At 34.6% G+C, this 19708-nt stretch overlaps 1 protein-coding gene across 3 annotated transcripts in view; it reads right to left on the bottom strand.

Annotated features, from left to right (window-relative positions):
- LOC141451497 (neuropeptide CCHamide-1 receptor-like) overlaps nucleotides 1-19708 on the bottom strand; it is a 130754-nt gene that overhangs the window by 68774 nt on the left and 42272 nt on the right. For all 3 annotated transcript variants that reach the window (XR_012456856.1, XR_012456858.1, XR_012456862.1), the window contains one exon: nucleotides 8574-8615. The gene's annotated coding sequence lies outside the window, so the exon portion shown is untranslated. The remainder of the gene's footprint in view (nucleotides 1-8573; nucleotides 8616-19708) is intronic.

The following is a 19708-nucleotide window of genomic DNA, read 5'->3' as shown; positions in this document are numbered from 1 at the left end:
ACCATATTTTTTGGGCTGCATTTCTCTCCAATGTGAGTAAAGCTTAAACGATCTAAGTTTTGTGAGCTATTATTGCAGAAATTTGGTATTTTGTAAAATCTAAATCTAAAACAAAACTAACTCGTGTTTGTAGAGAAACACTTTGCTGATTCTGTATAAAAGAAAAAATATTTGGAAAAGTTAATGAATTTATGATTTATACTCGTTACATTAATTATTTTTATTCATATATGATGATAACAAATTTCAGATTCTGCGTTTACACTTTATGATGATAAATAACGTATTTCTGAAGGTTAGGCGAGGACAAATTTCCTGGACACTCGTTTGGGAGAAAACAACAGCTCCATTGTTCCTTAAGATATACTATAAGAGCTAAGTTTATCAAAGGGGAAAAGTCAAAAGTTTAAATATTGTAGAGAAGTTATGTGGCCTGAAGATATATGAAGTTAGTTAAAGAAAAGGATGCTGCCCGAGATCAGATTAAATTTAAGTACTTTGAAATAGTAATGTTTCTAAGTGAGACGAAATGTAAACTGCTCGGATTGGCTAAGAGCCCAGTATTCCTCCATGGACAATTATTTCAACCATATCGAAATAAAAAATTGTAAAGATGCCAAGTAACCAAAGCTCAGACAGACTTGATGTTCAAGGGTGATTAGATAAGACTTACTTACCATAGCGGAACTGGACTGCGTGACGAACGATGGAAAACTATCCCAGCTGTGTGGATATGTTTTCCTTGTAAATCTTATACCTGCGGAGCGACCCGTAATGGTACCAGCTGGGGGTCGTAAAACAGAAGACCCTTTTTTGACGTCACTTCCTACCTCTCTTACTTCGAATCGGTCTTAAAATGGCTTTCTATGTATACCCAACAATTATATTAATTTATTAGTTAATTAATTTTAGGAGCTTTAGAATCGTAACGCTATTTATTTCACAATTTAAAGGGAAAGCCTTTTTCCAAAAAAGATACTTATTCGATTTTTCCTAAGAAAATAGTTTCCAATAAAGATTATAGACCAACAAGAAGATGGGCTTTCACGAGACTCTCTAACAATGATTTCCTAACGAATTCCTCTTCCTTTACTGTTCAAACTCTCAAATTTCCTTCCCCCAAAAAATCTCAAGACAGACAGACTTACATAAAAAACAGAATCCTGGGTATGGAAGTGGAGGATTAAAATGAACCCAAAGGAATGCCCCCAGTATGACACGTTTACTCTCCGGTGGGGCTCCTGAACTCCTGCCTTCTTTAACGTCAATCCTCCTCCTTGTACAGGGTACACTACCTTGAGCTGTTCAATAGACTAACACCTCAATTAGAACCCACACACCAGACTTAAAAGACAAGCAATGATAAAAACGTTCGAAACATCTTTTAACCGTCCATTTTAACTACGCTCTTAAATCTAAGATATTTAGACTGTACAGAAATTTCAATCAACACTACTCTGGACAAATAATAACCTTATTCTTCACAACGACCTCAACATCTCATTCGTACAACAACTAGCCAAGATGAAATTGTTCTAATCTTCTCGTACAGTCATTCGCCTGTACAGTCATTCCTGGCTATCCACCACTGGCGACTCAGTCGACAGTGGCCCCCCCAGACTTTCTGAAGGTCTGAACATCACCATGAGTAGGGGGGAGTGCAACCGCAGGGTAGTTTCTCTCCACCAGCTCATCACCCACTATTAACATCTTCACTCGTATTCACTCAATGTAAATTATTAAATAAATTTTATTTTAAAAAAACTTTAATTTTCACAAACTCTAAGTTAAAGTAAAGTAAAGGCAATTTTTTTTCAGGCGGACTTTGCTTTACAGCCAACTAATAAATTACCTCTCCAGTAGACAGTCTTTTTAAGTAAAACTCTTGCATCTCTTTTTGCCAAAGAGGAAAGAAATCTTGTTGTATAATCTAAATGAGAGCTGTCTTCTTTGGAGTTCATCTCACTTATCAGTAGAGCTGGTTTTATTAAGGAAGAAATATAATCAGCGAAGGAGAGATTAAGAATAATTTGGGACCAACAACAAGTAAAAATTAATTCTATTATTACATGAGCATCCGTGAATTTCAGAAGCTAGTTATCTCAGGTGTAACAACCCCTCCGCAATGTTTTAGTAAGCGAATTGAGAAAGTTTGAGCAGCGTATCTGCGGCCAGCTGTTGCTTCTGGCCAAACTGTATTTGAATAAGCCATTAAGAAGTGGCGCTAAAATTGTTCGGCCTGCTTAAAATCCATGAATTTAAATTAACCTTCAAATTAGCAAGCTAGAGTTTTCTCAAACAGCTGAAACTAATTTGGCAAACTCTGTACTAAAAGTTTTGCTGCTGGGAATTTGTTTTTAGGTTGGGCAACCTGTCAGCTGTCTATCGCCTTTTGCCTCTCATACTAAAAAAAGCTGAAATTTAATAAAACTGGAACAATTTTTGAACCTTAAATATACAAAATGATTTTATACTAGGTCATCAACAAATTGTACGATTAAATCAGCAACAACCGAACTGAACGTACGATCTGAAACACAATATCTACCGTTTCCAAGCATTACAGTAAAATATTCTACGCAGTACAGCGATAGCCGAGCGGTTAGAGGCGTGAGACCCGCAAAACTATGATGTATTGCGGTACTAGGCTATATTCCCGGTCTATACCTTTAATGGTTAATATGAGAAATTTATAATAAAGTTTGTTCGCTAGTCGCCACGTTAGCCGAGCGGTTATAGACTAGACCCGCAAAACTAAGATGTATTGCGGTACTAGGCTATATTCCCGATGTAGGCGTTGAATTTTATTTAATAGTTAATATGAGAAATTTATAGTAAAGTATCTTAGGCGGTTAGATGCTAGACCCGCAAAGCTAAGATGTATTGCGGTACTAGGCTATATTCCCAGTCTATACCTTTAATGGTTAATATGAGAAATTTATAGTAAAGTATGTTCGCTAGTCGCAAAACTAAGACGTATTGCGGTGCTAGGCTATATTCCCGATGTAGGCGTTGGATTTTATTTACTTATTAATACAAGAAAATAGTTAAGTATGGTTGTTGTTGGTCTTATTTCTCCAATAGAATTCATTCTAATCTAAAACTATATCTTTTGGTTCAAGATTTATCTCGACTTGATACAAGAAATTTCATTCATGCCATTCTCTCATTGACAAAGCTTTCATCTTTAACTATATAACTTGACAATTCCAGGCGAGTTGACTGAAGTGACGCTGGAGGTCATTAATTCGATTATTCGATTCATTAGAGAGCCATAAATGGTTGGTAAACTCTGTTCCATGTCAGTCATCCGATTTACTCTTGTTACAGGAGCAATTGTAGCGGTAAATTTCGATAAAGTAACTTCAACCTTTAGTCATCTAGTCATGATCGAGTTATGACTAATTTAGTCACAAGAATTAAGAATTTTTCCTAACAAAATGTTTTCCTATCACAAAGTTACGTTCGGCATAATACAATAATAAATGATTGTATATTAATTGCAATTGTGTTGCAGTTTGTTAAAGTCGTATAAATGTTCATACCAGAGAATTTTTTTTTTATGTATTGTACATAAATACGAGACAATGGTTTAATGTTGTGGTAAATAGTTATAGTGCAGCTTGATCGTGACAGTTCGTGTTTATCTGAGATTAACCGTAAACTGTGTTAACAGTGGACAGATTAACTTTCTAGACTCTAAACTACCGTGCACCCACATCATGAAAAAATTTCACATTATTAATTCCTGAGTGCTAACATATCAAATCATTTATCCACGATTGATTTAGCTAAAAGCGATACGGATAATCGATGTTATTTTATCAAATATAAAATTATTTTATAATAATTGCTAAGAACAACTAAAATTCTCTGTAACAAAATTCTATCTATATGCAGTTCTTAAGATTAGATTTGCCGGGTGGACTGTGAGAGAGCGTCAAATGTTATTCTTCAGCGGCAAAACTCTCTCTCTCCCTCCCACCCTACCTCTCCCTCATTCACTCTCTCACTCTCTCGCTCTCTCTAATTTTAAATACAAATATAAACATTTTATGTATACTATCTAGATTGATTATATATTAATAATGTGCATGGAACTGTCTGTGTCTATGGAGAATAAGAAAAAACGGAGAAATCCGAGAACTGTTTGAGGAACCAGATTTGGTTTCATTGATTAAGAAGAACCAGATCTGGTTTCATTGATTAAGAAGAACCAGATCTGGTTTCATTGATTAAGAAAAACCAGATTTGGTTTCATTGATTAAGAAGAACCAGATCTGGTTTCATTGATTAAGAAGAACCCGATCTGGTTTCATTGATTAAGAAGAACCAGATCTGGTTTCATTGATTAAGAAAAACCAGATTTGGTTTCATTGATTAAGAAGAACCAGTTCTGGTTTCATTGATTAAGAAAAAACAGATTTGGTTTCATTGATTAAGAAGAACCAGATCTGGTTTCATTGATTAAGAAGAACCAGATCTGGTTTCATTGATTAAGAAGAACCCGATCTGGTTTCATTGATTAAGAAGAACCAGATCTGGTTTCATTGATTAAGAAAAACCAGATTTGGTTTCATTGATTAAAAAGAACCAGATCTGGTTTCATTGATTAAGAAGAACCAGATAAGGTTTCATTCCACGGTAGCCGAGCGGTTAAAGACGAATCCTGCGAAGCTAATATGTATTGTGGTACTGGGTTCGATTTCCGGTCTTAGGCCTTGGATTTTATTTAATGGTTAATAATAGAAATTTACAATAAAGTACGTTTGCTAGTCGCCTCCGTCCTCGACACGTAATTGGTAGTTGGACGTAAAGCCCGCCTGGAAAAATAGGCGATTACTGATAAGGTTTCATTGATTAAGAAGAACCAGATCTGGTTTCATTTATTAAGAAGAATCAGATAAGGTGGGTAGGACTAGTCGTGATTCGCGACCCCCCCTCCAACTCTCAGAAGCTAAACAGGAAGTTAAAAATCCTTCTTAATACTTAAAACGAGTAGTTCCGGTTAATAATCTGTCCATCCGCAATACTTCCTTTTTACGAGATGTAAGAAGAAGTAGTAAAAAACGAGTTCAGTTAAATTAATTTTTATTGCCCAATCCATAAACTGAAATAAAATAAAATAAAATAAACCTGCTGGCTCCAGTTTGGCCAGACGGACCCATCAAGAATTGAGCATTAACAGCTCCCTCCTCATTCCCCCTAAAGAAGGGACATCATTTTCAAATAATCACAGATTCTAAAATGACCTTAACCTTCTTTTTTGTCTGAAAGATTTATATTGTTTAAGATACTTGGCCAGGATTCTAAAAATAAGGATTAATTCATTATTCAGGGCTAAATATTTAAAAAAGTTTGCAGGATGAGAACTTTACACGATTCTCATTGGTGTATTTTTCAGAACAGTTGGGCAAGTTAACAGCTTGTTGCATTTTCTTTTTTTTTTAAGTTCGAAGAAGTTGATCCTTGTTATAAACGAAACTTTTACTCCTCAAGCAAGAATTTTTACTTAACTTTTTATCAAGTTTTCTAAATAGTAAGATTTTGCAAACTGCCTCACGTTGTTTATTTTCTTTAAATTTCTTAATCTAAAATAATAATGTGAATATTGCCAATATATTAAATATAATAATATTAATTATAATTAAGAAAATATACTGATGGACAAAATTAGCGCACCACTCAGTTTTTGTTTAGTTAAAATTAAATAAATTATCTTCCGCTTTTGTTTTTGACGTACATCACTTGTCTAAAGCGATTTAGGGAGACAAGAGGTCATTCAAGAAGTGATGTGTACAGCAGAGAGAGAGAGACGATAGGTAAATCCGGCACCTGGTTCTGCGAAACAGGAGTATAACGAGAAATGAGATAAAAAGTCTCATAAGGCAAGTCCGAAATGTTTCCATCTCCAGCAGGACTGTTAGAAGAAGACTTAATGAAAGTAACCTTAGAGCCAGACATCCTGCTCGTGGTCCTCTCCTTACCACAGTTCACAAAATGACCAGGCTTCAATTTGCACGTTAACATGTGAATTGGACTTAAGAGAGTTCTCTTTACAGATAAGGTGAGAATAGGCCTAAATTCTCCAGATGGCCGTAGTTACAAATGGCTTATGTTTTCAGCCAACAATATTTTGAAAGTCCAAAATTTGCACAAATTGGAAATAATAAAAAAAATAAGGGTGGTGCGTTAATTTTGTCCATCAGTGTATATTGGTTTGATACATAAAAGAAATTATGTTGCCATTATCAAATTAAGTTAGCAGATAACGAGAATATAACTTCTGAATGGGAAAAGAACTGTATTGGAGGCAGATGGAAAACAAAAGGCAATAGAAAAAACCAGAAAAGGAGTTTTTCATGGACTGTATACCAATTTAACTTATTAGCTGTAATTATTTTGATTCATTGCTGTTCAGTGATGTGAAGTTGATTTTAAAAGCTCGTTACGAACTGTTCTATTTTAAATTACAGGCTTTTTAAATTAGAGTTATGTCATGTTTTGCTCATTATGTAATTTTAATCAAATAGAAAATGTAACCCACTTTATTGCAAGTCTGTTCAATTTTAAAATATTGTCGCAAAAAAAATATATTTTAATTAATTTACCCTCAATGAAAAGTGAACTTTGTAGTTATCTGAATGGTTTTTTTTATGTAAATTATGTAAATATATTATTTAAAAGATGCACTCTCCTATAGATCTGTTAGTTAGAGAATTTAATTATGATTAATATTAAATACTATATTTGTTTTTGCAACTCTGATGACGGATTTGATCCATAGCAAGAAATGTTTTCGATTTTTTTGAGATATTTATTGTTTTTCTTGAATAAAATTTTGTTATTATTGTTATTGCTAATATAGATGGCACAGTGCCCAAGAATTTTTAAATCTCAAATGATTCATATAATGAAATTCAGCCTCCTTGAATCTCTTAAGCCGTGAATTCCTATACACCTAAACGAAAATACCTTTCTAGTCTACTAATTCTCAACAAGCTATAGAGGAAATCTTACTCCAGTCTTGTAGTAGAACAAAGGGCTTTCAGGAGTATCTCTGGAATTATCTTCAGTCTAAAGAGCTGTCACAGTAAATAAGGATTGCTTATTTATTTGCTCACAAAAAAACAATTTTTGCTCATTTAAGTAATTATTGGTTTATTAAACTTTCTCAATATTTCATTTATCCCTTCCAGGTTCACCGATCAGCGTGAATTGACTTTGCCCTATTTTAACGGGCCCAACAATGGTGAAGTGTGTATGGCCCTTAGAAACGACCCTAAAGGGTTTAATACCCTGATTGTGTGTAAAAAAAAGGGGGGGAAAGTATTTTCAAGAAAATCTCAAAAAACTAAATGATATTTTCAGTTAGCTCATTTTTTTTCGTAAAGCATATTGTCGGATCCGATTGTAACATCTTCTGTCAAGAAATCAAATTTTAATCATTCTGGAATTTTAGAGTTATGCTGTCCCTACAGAGAGAGAGAGAGAGAGAGAGAGAGGGAGAGAAAGAAAGAAAGAAAGAAAGAAATACGTTTATTAATGTCCTGGGACATTAGTCCCTTAAGGACAACAAAAAGTATATACATAAATTTAATAAACTAAAATTTCTCTTCTGAGTTGCTGCCAAATTAATATTTACAATATATACAGAGTAAAACAAAAAGATAAAAAATAAAACTAAAATTCCATTTCCGTTTTAAATATATACACAAATAAATACATAAATAAAAATGTTAACTTAAAAGAGAAGAATAGGTCTACTGCTTACAATATAATAATTATATAATGATAATAGTAACATTAATAACAATAATATCAATAATAATAGTAATAGTGATAGTGATAATAAGTAGAGGAAAACATGACAAAATAAAGATAATAATTGGAACAAAGAAGTAATAATAGTAATGATAATAATAACTTTAATAATAAATCACTGATTTAGATAACTTTTGATAAGATGTTCGTATAAATGAGGTTTAAACGTATTGACAGACTTTGCACGCAAACCAATCGGAAGTGAGTTCCATAACCTGCAAGCTTTTAAATAAAAAGAATTTTGATAGGTTGCAGTCCTAGGTGTGGGCGTGTACAACTTTGTATCCACTTGTCGAGTGGTCCTCAAGTGTAACTGTTCTTTGCTACTAAATAGTGAATACAGATAATCTGGTGCTCTATTTTTGAACAGAACAGAGAGAGAGAGAGAGAGAGAGAGACCAATTTGAGGGGCTCAAAGAGCTCAAAGCGAACTTGAAAACCAAAAAGTTGACATGAAAAGTTAGATAGTTAAAATCCTAAATAGCTTAGCCCTTTTTTAAACTGCTCTGTAAAAAAGGGATTTTTAAATAAGGGAAATTTTAAAAAGGACACTTAATCCTTCAATTTTATCCCACATAAAATTTCTATTTCTAAAAAATATTTTTAGAAATTTTTAAATAGTCAATCTTATTCTTTAAGGACCACTTTGGTGCATCTTATATTTCCTAAATAAAGGTTTGTTTGTTTACAAAATTGGTGAAACATGTAAAATATAAAATTATTATGTAATAAAATCTGTTAGCACTTACCTCAGATTAGAACAGATAATCGTTAGTTGGAGATTGAACGATCTGGAAAAAAAAACACAAAAAAATTAAAATGTGATTGTGAGGATAATATCGATGATTTTATCGATCGTAATATATTTATCGTATCCCTGACTTTAATCCATGGATGAAACATACAACGAATAAAATCAACGATAAAAAACATGACTTAATGCAGTCAAAAAAAGAGGTAATAGAGGAGATGGCTAAACTGCAGTGCAATATTTAACGTGCACACATTCACCAGAACCATGATTACCAACAACGTGGACTACTATGTTGTAAAATTGATGGAAAATAAATAATTATCGTGTGTAACTTAATTATAAGTAATCTAGAGCTAAACGATTTGGATATTAACGATATCCCTGTAATCAATAACAAATTTACAGTCAAATTTTTGTACTATTCACGTATTTTATTGTTTTTAAGGCACGTTTAACATCTGTGGCCAACAGCGCCTGGAGCTTTTTTTCGGTGCATTGGCAGCCTGTGTACAATGTTCTCTGATTACAGACAACACTGTTTATCACCGGATAGTGGAGCTTGTAAGAAGCTCCTAGGATTCACGCTTTTCCACTGTGAAATATGGCACTTTATTGTACAAAAAAAAAAAAAAAAAAGTTACAGTTAAATTACAATAAACAGGAAATGGTACTACAAAAAGGTGTGAATGGCTACAAAGTAGTTGGTTTTTACGCCCACATAAAGAGAAAGATGCTGCTACAAAAATAAATAAATAAAAAAATAAAGGCGAAGATGTAAAATAAAGTTCTTATTGGGCCAAACGTTAGCACAGCTAGAGGAAGATAAATTCGTAGGAAATTGCCGTGGTGTATTACTTAATTTTCATCTTGTTTTTCACAGTGAAGTTTAAAGTTGGTATTAAAATGGTGAACGGCAAACTTAAAAAGAAAATAAAATCAAGTAGAAAGCAAAGTTAGTAAAAAAAGAATTTGTTGAACAAAATTTAAAATTTATGTACCCATTCTTTGTAAAATAATTCAAACCATTTTGTTAAACATTTAAAAAAACAAAATTAGAAACGTAAAAAGAAATTATGCAAATCACATCCGACCAATCGAACAATATAGCTAGCAAAATAGAAAGAAGCTAGCACAAAACTAGACTTAACTTCTAGAATTTACGAGGGTCGTTTGAAAAGTCCGTGCAAAGTCAGAGAGATAGCACCACTGGCGCGTATCGAGGTTATGTTTAGTTAGTAGCATCTCTTGGAAGAACACACACCAAGTTTCAGCCAGATCGGTCTATTTCTTTGTGTTTGGCATTCGTTTGAATCGAGGAAGTCGAGTGATTTTCAAAAAATGGACGAAAAAGAATTTCGTGTGTTGATTAAACACTACTTTATGATAGGCAAAACGCCTCAGGAGACTAAAGAGAAGCTTGATAAACATTATGGTGACTCTGCACCTTCGATTAGAACAGTTTATAAGTGGTTTCAAAATTTTCGGAGTGGCCATATGGGCACAAGTGACGCTGAACGTTCTGGACGCCCTGTTGAGGTTACTACTCCAGAAATCATTGATAAAATCCATGATATGGTGATGGATGACAGAAGAGTGAAGGTGCTTGAGATTGCTAGTGCTGTGGGCATCTCGAATGAACGGGTACATAATATTTTGCATCAACATTTGGACATGTCAAAGCTATCCGCAAGATGGGTGCCGCGATTGCTCACGCTTGACCAAAAACGAAATCGTGTGAAGTGTTGCAAGGACGGTTTGCAGCTGTTCCAGAAGAATCCGCAGGACTTTAAGCGTCGTTTCGACACTGTGGATGAAACATGGATACATCACTACACTCCTGAAACCAAAGAACAATCTAAACAATGGGTTACCAAGGGGGAATCTGCGCCAAAAAAGGCGAAGACCGTTCCTTCGGCCGGAAAGATTATGGCGACTGTCTTTTGGGATTCGCAAGGAATAATCCTCATCGACTATCTGGAAAAGGGTAAAACTATTACAGGTGCATATTATTCATCGTTATTGGACCGTTTGAAAACCGAGCTGCAAGAAAAACCCCCTCGATTGGCCCACAAAAAAGTTCTTTTCCATCACGACAACGCACCAGCTCACACCTCAGCAGTTGTGGTCGCAAAATTAATGGAAATAGGGTTCCAACTCGTTTCACATCCCCCCTAATCTCCAGACTTGGCTCCCTCGGACTACTATTTGTTCCCCAATATGAAGAAATGGCTGGCGGAAAAAGATTTTATTCAAACGAGGAGGTGATTGCAGAAACGAATGGCTATTTTTCAGACTTGGACGAATCCTATTATTCGGAAGGGATCAACAAACTAGAGCAACGTTGGACGAAGTGTATAAGCCTAAAAGGAGACTATGTTGAAAAATAAAAAAGGTTTACCCCAAAAAATTAAGTAGTTTTTATTTTTGCACGGACTTTTCAAACGACCCTCGTACTTTCAACGCTCTCCAGTAACCTAGTCTCCAGATTTCCGAGAGATAAAGAAAATAGTAAAGGTTCTTCAAATAGCATTAATATTGTCTTTGAAGTTTTTTTTTTTTTTTTTTTTAACGCTGTAATCTTTCCTTTTATCTAGATCCCTTACACTGAATTCAAAGCTAAAAGATCCTTGCTTTCAAAAATTGTTCAATAGTGACTTCATAGATTTTTCCTTAAACTAATCTAAAGGAACATCTAAGTAAGTAATGTCCATTCTTGATTTCTTTCAAAATTGAAGCAACTGACGTTATTTACTAACCTTGTGAAATGTTATCATTTGGATGGCCACCAAATGGGATGAAGATTATTTTTTGTTTTTTTAAATCAATGATTCCCCCCCAAAAAAAGAAAAGTCTGATTGTGAACAACTAATTAACAATCAATGTGATACATTATTTAAATCACGTAATACAAATTAATCACAGAAATTGTAATGACGATAATTATCGATTCTAACCAGCTTCATCAGTTCAATGTGTGACACTTTAAAAAAGTTACAAAACATACACTTTATTAAAATTTATTTTCCCCTTTTTTTATCAGGAAAAGCTTTATTATTCAATATAAAATTTATATGCAAATTCAACAGAAGAATATTAAATATTCAAATGCAGTTATTAGAATTTTTATTGGTAAACTTAATCATTCCAATTTATTTTACAATTAATGCTCTTACAATTTGAATTGGAGATCTGTTTTTGTCGGTCTACGTAATTAAATTTTTAAAAAATTAAAACAGAATGAAAAATATGAAGGAATGATGTAGTAAAAAATAAGAAGTGATTTCAAATTTGAGTGCCCATTGGTTGATTAAATTAGAGCCGACTCCCACCCAGGTTTTTGTATTAATCGCCTTGAACACTTCAAAAAAAAAAAAAACTACAAAAATCTACTCATCCAATCACAGCCACTTTTCTCCAAATTTGGTATTGCGGGTTTATTTAAACATTATTTAGTGGAAAACTATGTGTAGATCAGTTGCCTAGACAACCATGGTTTAAGGGGAACTGTCACTAATAAATGGGTTGTTACGACAATAAGCACGTTGGGTGCGGATCGTATCTTCACAGGATCAACAAAAAGGTCCTCTCCTCTTTGCGTAGTTGAGGAGGAGGAGGATTTCAGGACAATATAATAATGACATGTCCACGTTATGTAGTAGAAAGGAAACGAATGTTTGACGACATATACAGGTATTTAGAGGCACCCTTTCGCTACGAAGACATTATATTCTCCACCAACATCTATGTGCTTAAATCTGTAGCAGAGCTAGCAAAGAAATATGAATGTATTTAAAAGTTACAGAATGAATGTAAGAAAATGCTTAGAGAAGGATTCCGGTGATTTTAATTTCGGTTAAGCTATAAGGATGGCAGGAATATAGAGTACTGATCCACCCATTAGTTGTAAGTTTGTATGTAAATAGTTGTATATAGTAGAGGGATGAATGTGTGAAGCGAATGTTTTTTTAAGTAAGAATGGAGAGTGAGTGATATTCTAGTGATAAGCACCTAGATGATGCTGGATGTATGGCGAAAGCCAATGCCAAAAAAAGAAAAAAAAAATTAGAGGAAAAACACAAACCACTCTCTTTCGGAAAATACCATTATTTACAAATTTTCCAGTAGTCAATGTAGATGACTGGAAGTGAGCCTTGTAGCACACCATTCGACCAAAAGAAACGCTGGAGATGTTTAATGTATTGTTAGACAACATACACAAGGAGAATCAATTGCATGAGTTTATAGTCAGTAAGTGTTCTGTGTTTGTTTTGCGTTGTCTGCAATTAACATAATGTTATAAATTATTAAGACCTGTATGGTACAAGGATATTCACTATGCTGGAATAGTAGTTACATGAAGTTAACATTGTATTTTCTCCATACTTAATTGAGGAACACAAAGTAATAACCTAAACTCTGGTGAACTTCTGGAGTTATTTCCGGTTTAGAACTTTACAAGAATATGGTAACGAAAAGTTTGTTAATCTAAATTTACAGGTGAACTTCCTGTTCATAATGGTAGGCTGATAAAAGTTTAACTTCTTTACCATTGATTAATATACCAAAAGTTTTGGTAGAAGGCCTTGATCTTCTAAAAACTATACCTAAGGACAATGTTTCTTCTGAACAAAGGTTAAGGTACTATCACTTATAAGTTCAAAATTTATACTAATGAATGAATGAATAAATATTTATTTCAAAATGTATACAAAAAAAAAATAAATGAAGTGTAATGTACAAAACATTATAACCTTCTTAACAAGTGAGGAACGAGAAAGGTTAAGATGAGGAGGATTGGGGAATGCAGGGAAAAAAAGGAAAGGAAAAACCTGCAGCTAGTGTAGAAAGTGAAGGAGTATCTGTTATATTCTATTGTGCCTGTAGGGTATAGTAGGATCTGTAGGAGGCTATGTCACGGCAGAGGATGTCAGTCTAGGATGGAAAGAAGTTTCAGCAGACGATTTTTGGAAATAGGAGTGTACTGGGGGATAATGGACGCAGTCTCCGTGGAGTGAGTAAATTCTAGTGGGTCTTGGAGAGTCTGTTGCGAGTCTCAGAAATTTGTTTTTGTGTTTTCTGTAAACTTTGTACTATTAGTAAAAAGGGCGTCGTTCTCAAGAAAAAAAAAATTGCGTCAATTAAGTTCTATGTCCGGTTAAACTAATTTGACGTACATGCACAAACCCCATACGCTAAAATCATTATTATTATCTTCGTAGAGACCCTAAATCAAGTACGAGGGTCGTTTGAAAAGTCCGTGCAAAAATAAAAACTACTTAATTTTTTGGGGTAAACCTTTTTTATTTTTCAACATAGTCTCCTTTTAGGCTTATACACTTCGTCCAACGCTGCTCTAGTTTGTTGATCCCTTCCGAATAATAGGATTTGTCCAAGTCTGAAAAATAGCCATTCGTTTCTGCAATCACCTCCTCGTTTGAATAAAATCTTTTTCCCGCCAGCCATTTCTTCATATTGGGGAACAAATAGTAGTCCGAGGGAGCCAAGTCTGGAGAATAGGGGGGATGTGAAACGAGTTGGAACCCTATTTCCATTAATTTTGCGACCACAACTGCTGAGGTGTGAGCTGGTGCGTTGTCGTGATGGAAAAGGACTTTTTTGTGGGCCAATCGTGGGCGTTTTTCTCGCAGCTCGTTTTCAAACGGTCCAATAACGATGAATAATATGCACCTGTAATAGTTTTACCCTTTTCCAGATAGTCGTTGAGGATTATTCCTTGCGAATCCCAAAAGACAGTCGCCATAATCTTTTCGGCCGAAGGAACGGTCTTCGCCTTTTTTGGCGCAGATTCCCCCGTTGGTAACCCATTGTTTAGATTGTTCTTTGGTCTCAGGATTGTAGTGATGTATCCATGTTTCATCCACAGTGACGATACGACGCTTAAAGTCCTGCGGATTCTTCTGGAACAGCTGCAAACCGTCCTTGCAACACTTCGTTTTTGGTCAAGCGTGAGCAATCGCGGCACCTATCTTGCGGATAGCTTTGTCATGTCCAAATGTTGATGCAAAATATTATGTACCCGTTCATTCGAGATGCCCACAGCACTAGCAATCTCACGCACCTTCACTCTTCTGTCATCCATCACCATATGATGGATTTTATCAATGATTTCTGGAGTAGTAACCTCAACAGGGCGTCCAGAACGTTCAGCGTCACTTGTGCCCATGTGGCCACTCCGAAAATTTTGTAACCACTTATAAACTGTTCTAATCGAAGGTGCAGAGTCACCATAATGTTTATCAAGCTTCTCTTTAGTCTCCTGAGGCGTTTTGCCTTTCATAAAGTAGTGTTTAATCAACACACGAAATTCTTTTTCGTCCATTTTTTTGAAAATCACTCGACTTCCTCGATTCAAACGAATGCCAAACACAAAGAAATAGACCGATCTGGCTGAAACTTGGTGTGTGTTCTTCCAAGAGATGCTACTAGCTAAACATAACCTCGATACGCGCCAGTAGTGCTATCTCTCTGACTTTGCACGGACTTTTCAAACGACCCTCGTATTTGCGGTAAAAACTCCATTTAACGGAAACGATCGCAATACCTCCTTTAAATAACGATGAGATAGTAGTAAAAGTTTAAAGTTGCAATCGAAATTGAGATTTAGAAAAACACACTATTATAGACGGCAGATTTCCGCCATCAAATTCAACTGAAGGAAAGACTGTTCATTGATCAGATCAGTCAAGAGAAATACACTGCTAACATACGTTCAACCATTTTTCTACGATTTCTTACACAATAAATTACGGAAGAAATCAGTTTACAACTTAATGTAGCAACAAATGGAAAAGCAGGAAATAGAATTACCTGTAGAGAATGAAACAATGTAGAGATAAAATCAAGTTTCCGTCGGATGAAATGCAGTAAAAGGAGCGTTATCTGTAGTGAGGAAATTGTTTTCAAATAGGGAAGTATTTTTTGCACTTTAATTTGGTTTCCTTTTTCTTTGCTTTTCCTTGCACCAGCATCCTTTACTAAACTCATCCTAGAACGTCCACAAATTGAGTATGCGCTATTAAAAAAAAATAAAAAAAACCCTTAAAACAAGAGGGAAGAGAAGTAGGTGTTATCCCCTAGCACAAAGTCTAATTCCAAAGAGGTTACAGATCTCTTAGTACACATCTAACGAATATCACAATTATTTTCTAGAAAAAGTTTACTATTTCGGAATGGGTCACCTACGTTCGATGCAGCTGGTGATATCTTAGGCGGACCTAGGGGAACCCGTTTTCAACACCCACTACATACCTGTAGGAATGTTACATTTATAACAATCGTTTTCCATAAGTCACTTTACTTATTTAGAATGGGTTAAATAAGGTTTTCTAAACTTCCATTTTAGATATTTTAAGGTTTCACTACCTCCAAGTATTTGATTATTAAATTTCTAACCAAACTTCAAAGAAGAAAGCAAATCAATACCCCGGAAGTGCAATTTTAAAGAAAGGCTTCAACACGTTTACGTAATTTACTATGAATTTGCCAAACGGATTCATTTGAAGCTGATCTAATGGCGTACTTGAGCTTAAATGTCAGTTTGGCTTGTGATTATTTCTCAATTAATAGTTTGGTGTCGCATTCTATCAACATTATTATTAAATTGATCTTTTTTCTTAATGCAATTCTAAGTTAGAAGAAAACTCAATTATATTCGTAAATTATGGTAAGAAAAAGTCATGTGAGTGTTCATGCGAGATTCTTTTCATGAGAAAGTGAAGTGAAACTGTCGAATATTAGCGAAAAATATTCAAAAACGATCTTAACTTAATAAAAAATTCATTGAAAATTGAGAATGATTCTTTTACGTATAATTTGTTAGCATTATTTCTCAATATCTACGTAAGATTAATATTATTACTAAAATAAGAAAGAAAAGTTAATAAAATATGAGAAAATAATAAAAGATTTAGAAAAATAAGTGAAAGGTATTGCAGCACCATTGTTAGTATGCTGTGACCAGCCCATAGCTGGTTTCCATTGGGCGGGGCGTGGCTACACTAGAGGTGGGCATGACCCGCCCACAGTCAGCCACCGTACTGCATTGTGATTGGCTAGTGCTTGAATTTCAATGAAATAATTAATTTAAAAATTTTTTTCCGACATTTCTCCCATAGGTATTTGATAAACTTTCCATTAAAGCAATAAAAAAAATTTTCCTTAAAAATACCATAAATAATATTTCTTTTGGCATGATACCACACGTTTTACACAATTATCGTTAACAGAAACAAAAAAAGTTGAGAATTTGTATTGTTTAATCGTGAAATAGATAAAAGAGAAATAGGCCTACTGTAGACTTGTAAGCCGCCATTAAGCTATCTTTACACTCCATCCGGTGGAGAACTCTAGCGGAAATTTCTGTAAACATTAATGGAATTTTCTACACTTACATTTAACCATGTTGACGACTCACTAGGCTTATGTAGGACTATCTTACACTCACATCTAAACATGTTGGTCACTCACTAGACTTATGTGGGACAATATTACACACATATTCAACCACGTTGACGACTCACTAGACTTACATATGTCCTCTTTACACTCACATTTAAACAGGTTGGTCATTCACTAGACTTATGTGGGACTATATTACACTCATATTCAAGCATGTTGACGACTTACTAGACTTAAGTAGGAATATATTACACTCATATTCAACCACGTTGACGACTCACTAGACTTCAATAGGTCCTCTTTACACTCACATTTAAAAATGTTGGTCATTCACTAGACTTATGTGGGACTATATTACACTCATATTCAAGCATGTTGACGACTCACTAGACTTAAGTAGGAATATATTACACTCATATTCAACCATGTTGATGACTCACTAGACTTATATGGGTCCTCTTTACACTCACATTTAAACATGTTGGTCACTCACTAGACCTATGCAGGAATATCTTACACTCATTCTGCAAGCTTTAATGTAAAAATAAAATTGTTGAGAAAGGTGTAATTTTTTCTTTTATTTCAAACGGTTCTTACTTTAAAAGCACGCCTCAAACTAAATATTGTAGCTTACATGTGACGCGGTAAAAAAATAAGTTATACGTGTGTGTACAATAGTTCTACATATGTCTAGTGAGTTAAGTATGAGTGTACGGTGGGTACTATAAAGGAACTTCATGCTTAAAGAAAAGTGGCTGGACTTACTTAAAAAAAGTGATGACAATTCTTCCAAAATAAAAGGATGGATAAAGTGGAAAAGTGGCCCTAACCACAGTTAATGAAGTACTCGTTCGGTAGAAGAATAGCCTCCCTCACCCAGGGTCTTATTGGTGCAGTGACTGTTCTTGGTTCAACCATTGGCAAAGTTGTGGTTATAAAAATTTAATCATTTTAATTTTGATTATATTAAATGGCAAATCAAAACTAACGTTACCAAATCAAAATATATAGTATTTACTGTAAGACGAAAAATCCTACCTCCCATCATCTTGAACCAAACTCCTATACCAACTGTGGACAAAGTACGCTACCTTGGACTGCACCTAGAGAAACGGTTGACATGGAATCCCCATACTAGACTGAATAGACAAGAAACTAACCAACGCTACAAACTTTTTGCCAGACTAAATGACAAACGATCGTAAACTTAACCTACAAAACAAAAGACTCTTATACCTGTTGTTACTGCGACCTATTTGGTCATACGGCATCGAAGTATGGGGATCGACTATGCGTTCCAACTCACTACGCCTCCAGACATTACAGTCAGAAAGTACTTCGCCAAACTTCTTAACGCTCCTTTCTATGTATCTAACCTCACCATCAATAATGCTCTTAAAATCCCTTTTGTTAAAGATCTTGCTAAAACTCGTTTTCTCAAATTTCAATTCCTCTCTAAGCAGCTCATCCTAACCTATCTTCTCATAGAACACCTATCTTCCTTCCACATTACCAGGTAATCCTCCAAGGAGATTGAAGAGAAGATGGCCCCGCTATCTACTCTCCTCATAAGAGCAGTATAGTGCATCTGTTCACGTTAATGGAGTGTCGCCACTGGGTGCCTTCTCCAATCGTCATTCAAGACATTACATTACATCACATTTGCTTGTTGCAACAACCGTTGCAGTCGCAAATTTCAAAAAAAGATTATTTTAAATATTTAATCGTCCAAAGTTATTAAAACTATATTTGGAATTAAATTCAATCAATTAAAATTCTGATTATTTAATTTTTATGATTGATTAAATTCCAATTAAATTTTAATTTTAATTTAATTTAATGTAATTAATTTTTTAATTTTAATTATGATTAAAATTAAATTTTGTTTTAATTCAATTTATTAAATTTTTGCCCATCTTTGGACTAGAGATGGAAATAATTTCCAATCTTTCTATAAATTATAAATAAGCCATTAAATAAATGGTACATTAGGCCTTACAGGTTATGGTCTTTACTTCGGGATAGCAATAAAAAGGTAAGTTATTTCTTCTTATATGTAACAGACACAAGTGATTTACTGTATTAGTTATTGGACATAATTTAACTGACTGTAAAAAGCCGACTGCATGAACCCAACAAACAAAACTGTCTGTAAAGAGCAGACTGCATGAACCTAACAAACACAACTGACTCGCCATTTTGTTCTACCCATTTATTTGCTGTTCATTTAAGCGAAAAATAATCTAAAAGAATTATTCGTTAAAAAAAAACAACAACAAACCAAAATTAATAAGCCTATAAATAATGTTTAGCTTTTAAATCAGGGGTCCCCAAACTTTTTACACAGGGGGCCAGTTCAGACCGTTGGAGGGCCGGACTATTAAAAAAATAACTAAGAACTATTCCCTATGCGCACTGTACATATCTTATTTTAAAGTAAAATAACAAAACGGGAACAAATACAATATTTAAAAAGAAAAGAGCAAGTAAATTTAAATCACCAAACTGGCCAGTATTTCAATGGGAACTATGGGCCTGCTTTCCGCTAATGAGATGGTCATTGTCCGGTTTAGATGTAGTGCTTTGCCTTTCTTCCTACTTCTGCTATTATTCTGCGTCCCGCGTCACCGGGATGCATCCTGTGCTTCTCTCACTGACCACCAATGAAAGAGGTGCCCCTTTCGGAAGTGTGGCGGGGGCCGGATAAATGGC

The sequence above is a fragment of the Rhodnius prolixus genome, unplaced genomic scaffold, assembly GCF_049639745.1.
Source record: "Rhodnius prolixus isolate KJV_2025 unplaced genomic scaffold, Rpr scaffold_8, whole genome shotgun sequence".
Taxonomy (NCBI): Eukaryota; Metazoa; Arthropoda; class Insecta; order Hemiptera; family Reduviidae; genus Rhodnius; species Rhodnius prolixus.
The sequence above is the reverse complement of the archived record's forward strand: the minus strand, read 5'-3'. Positions and strand labels throughout refer to the sequence as shown.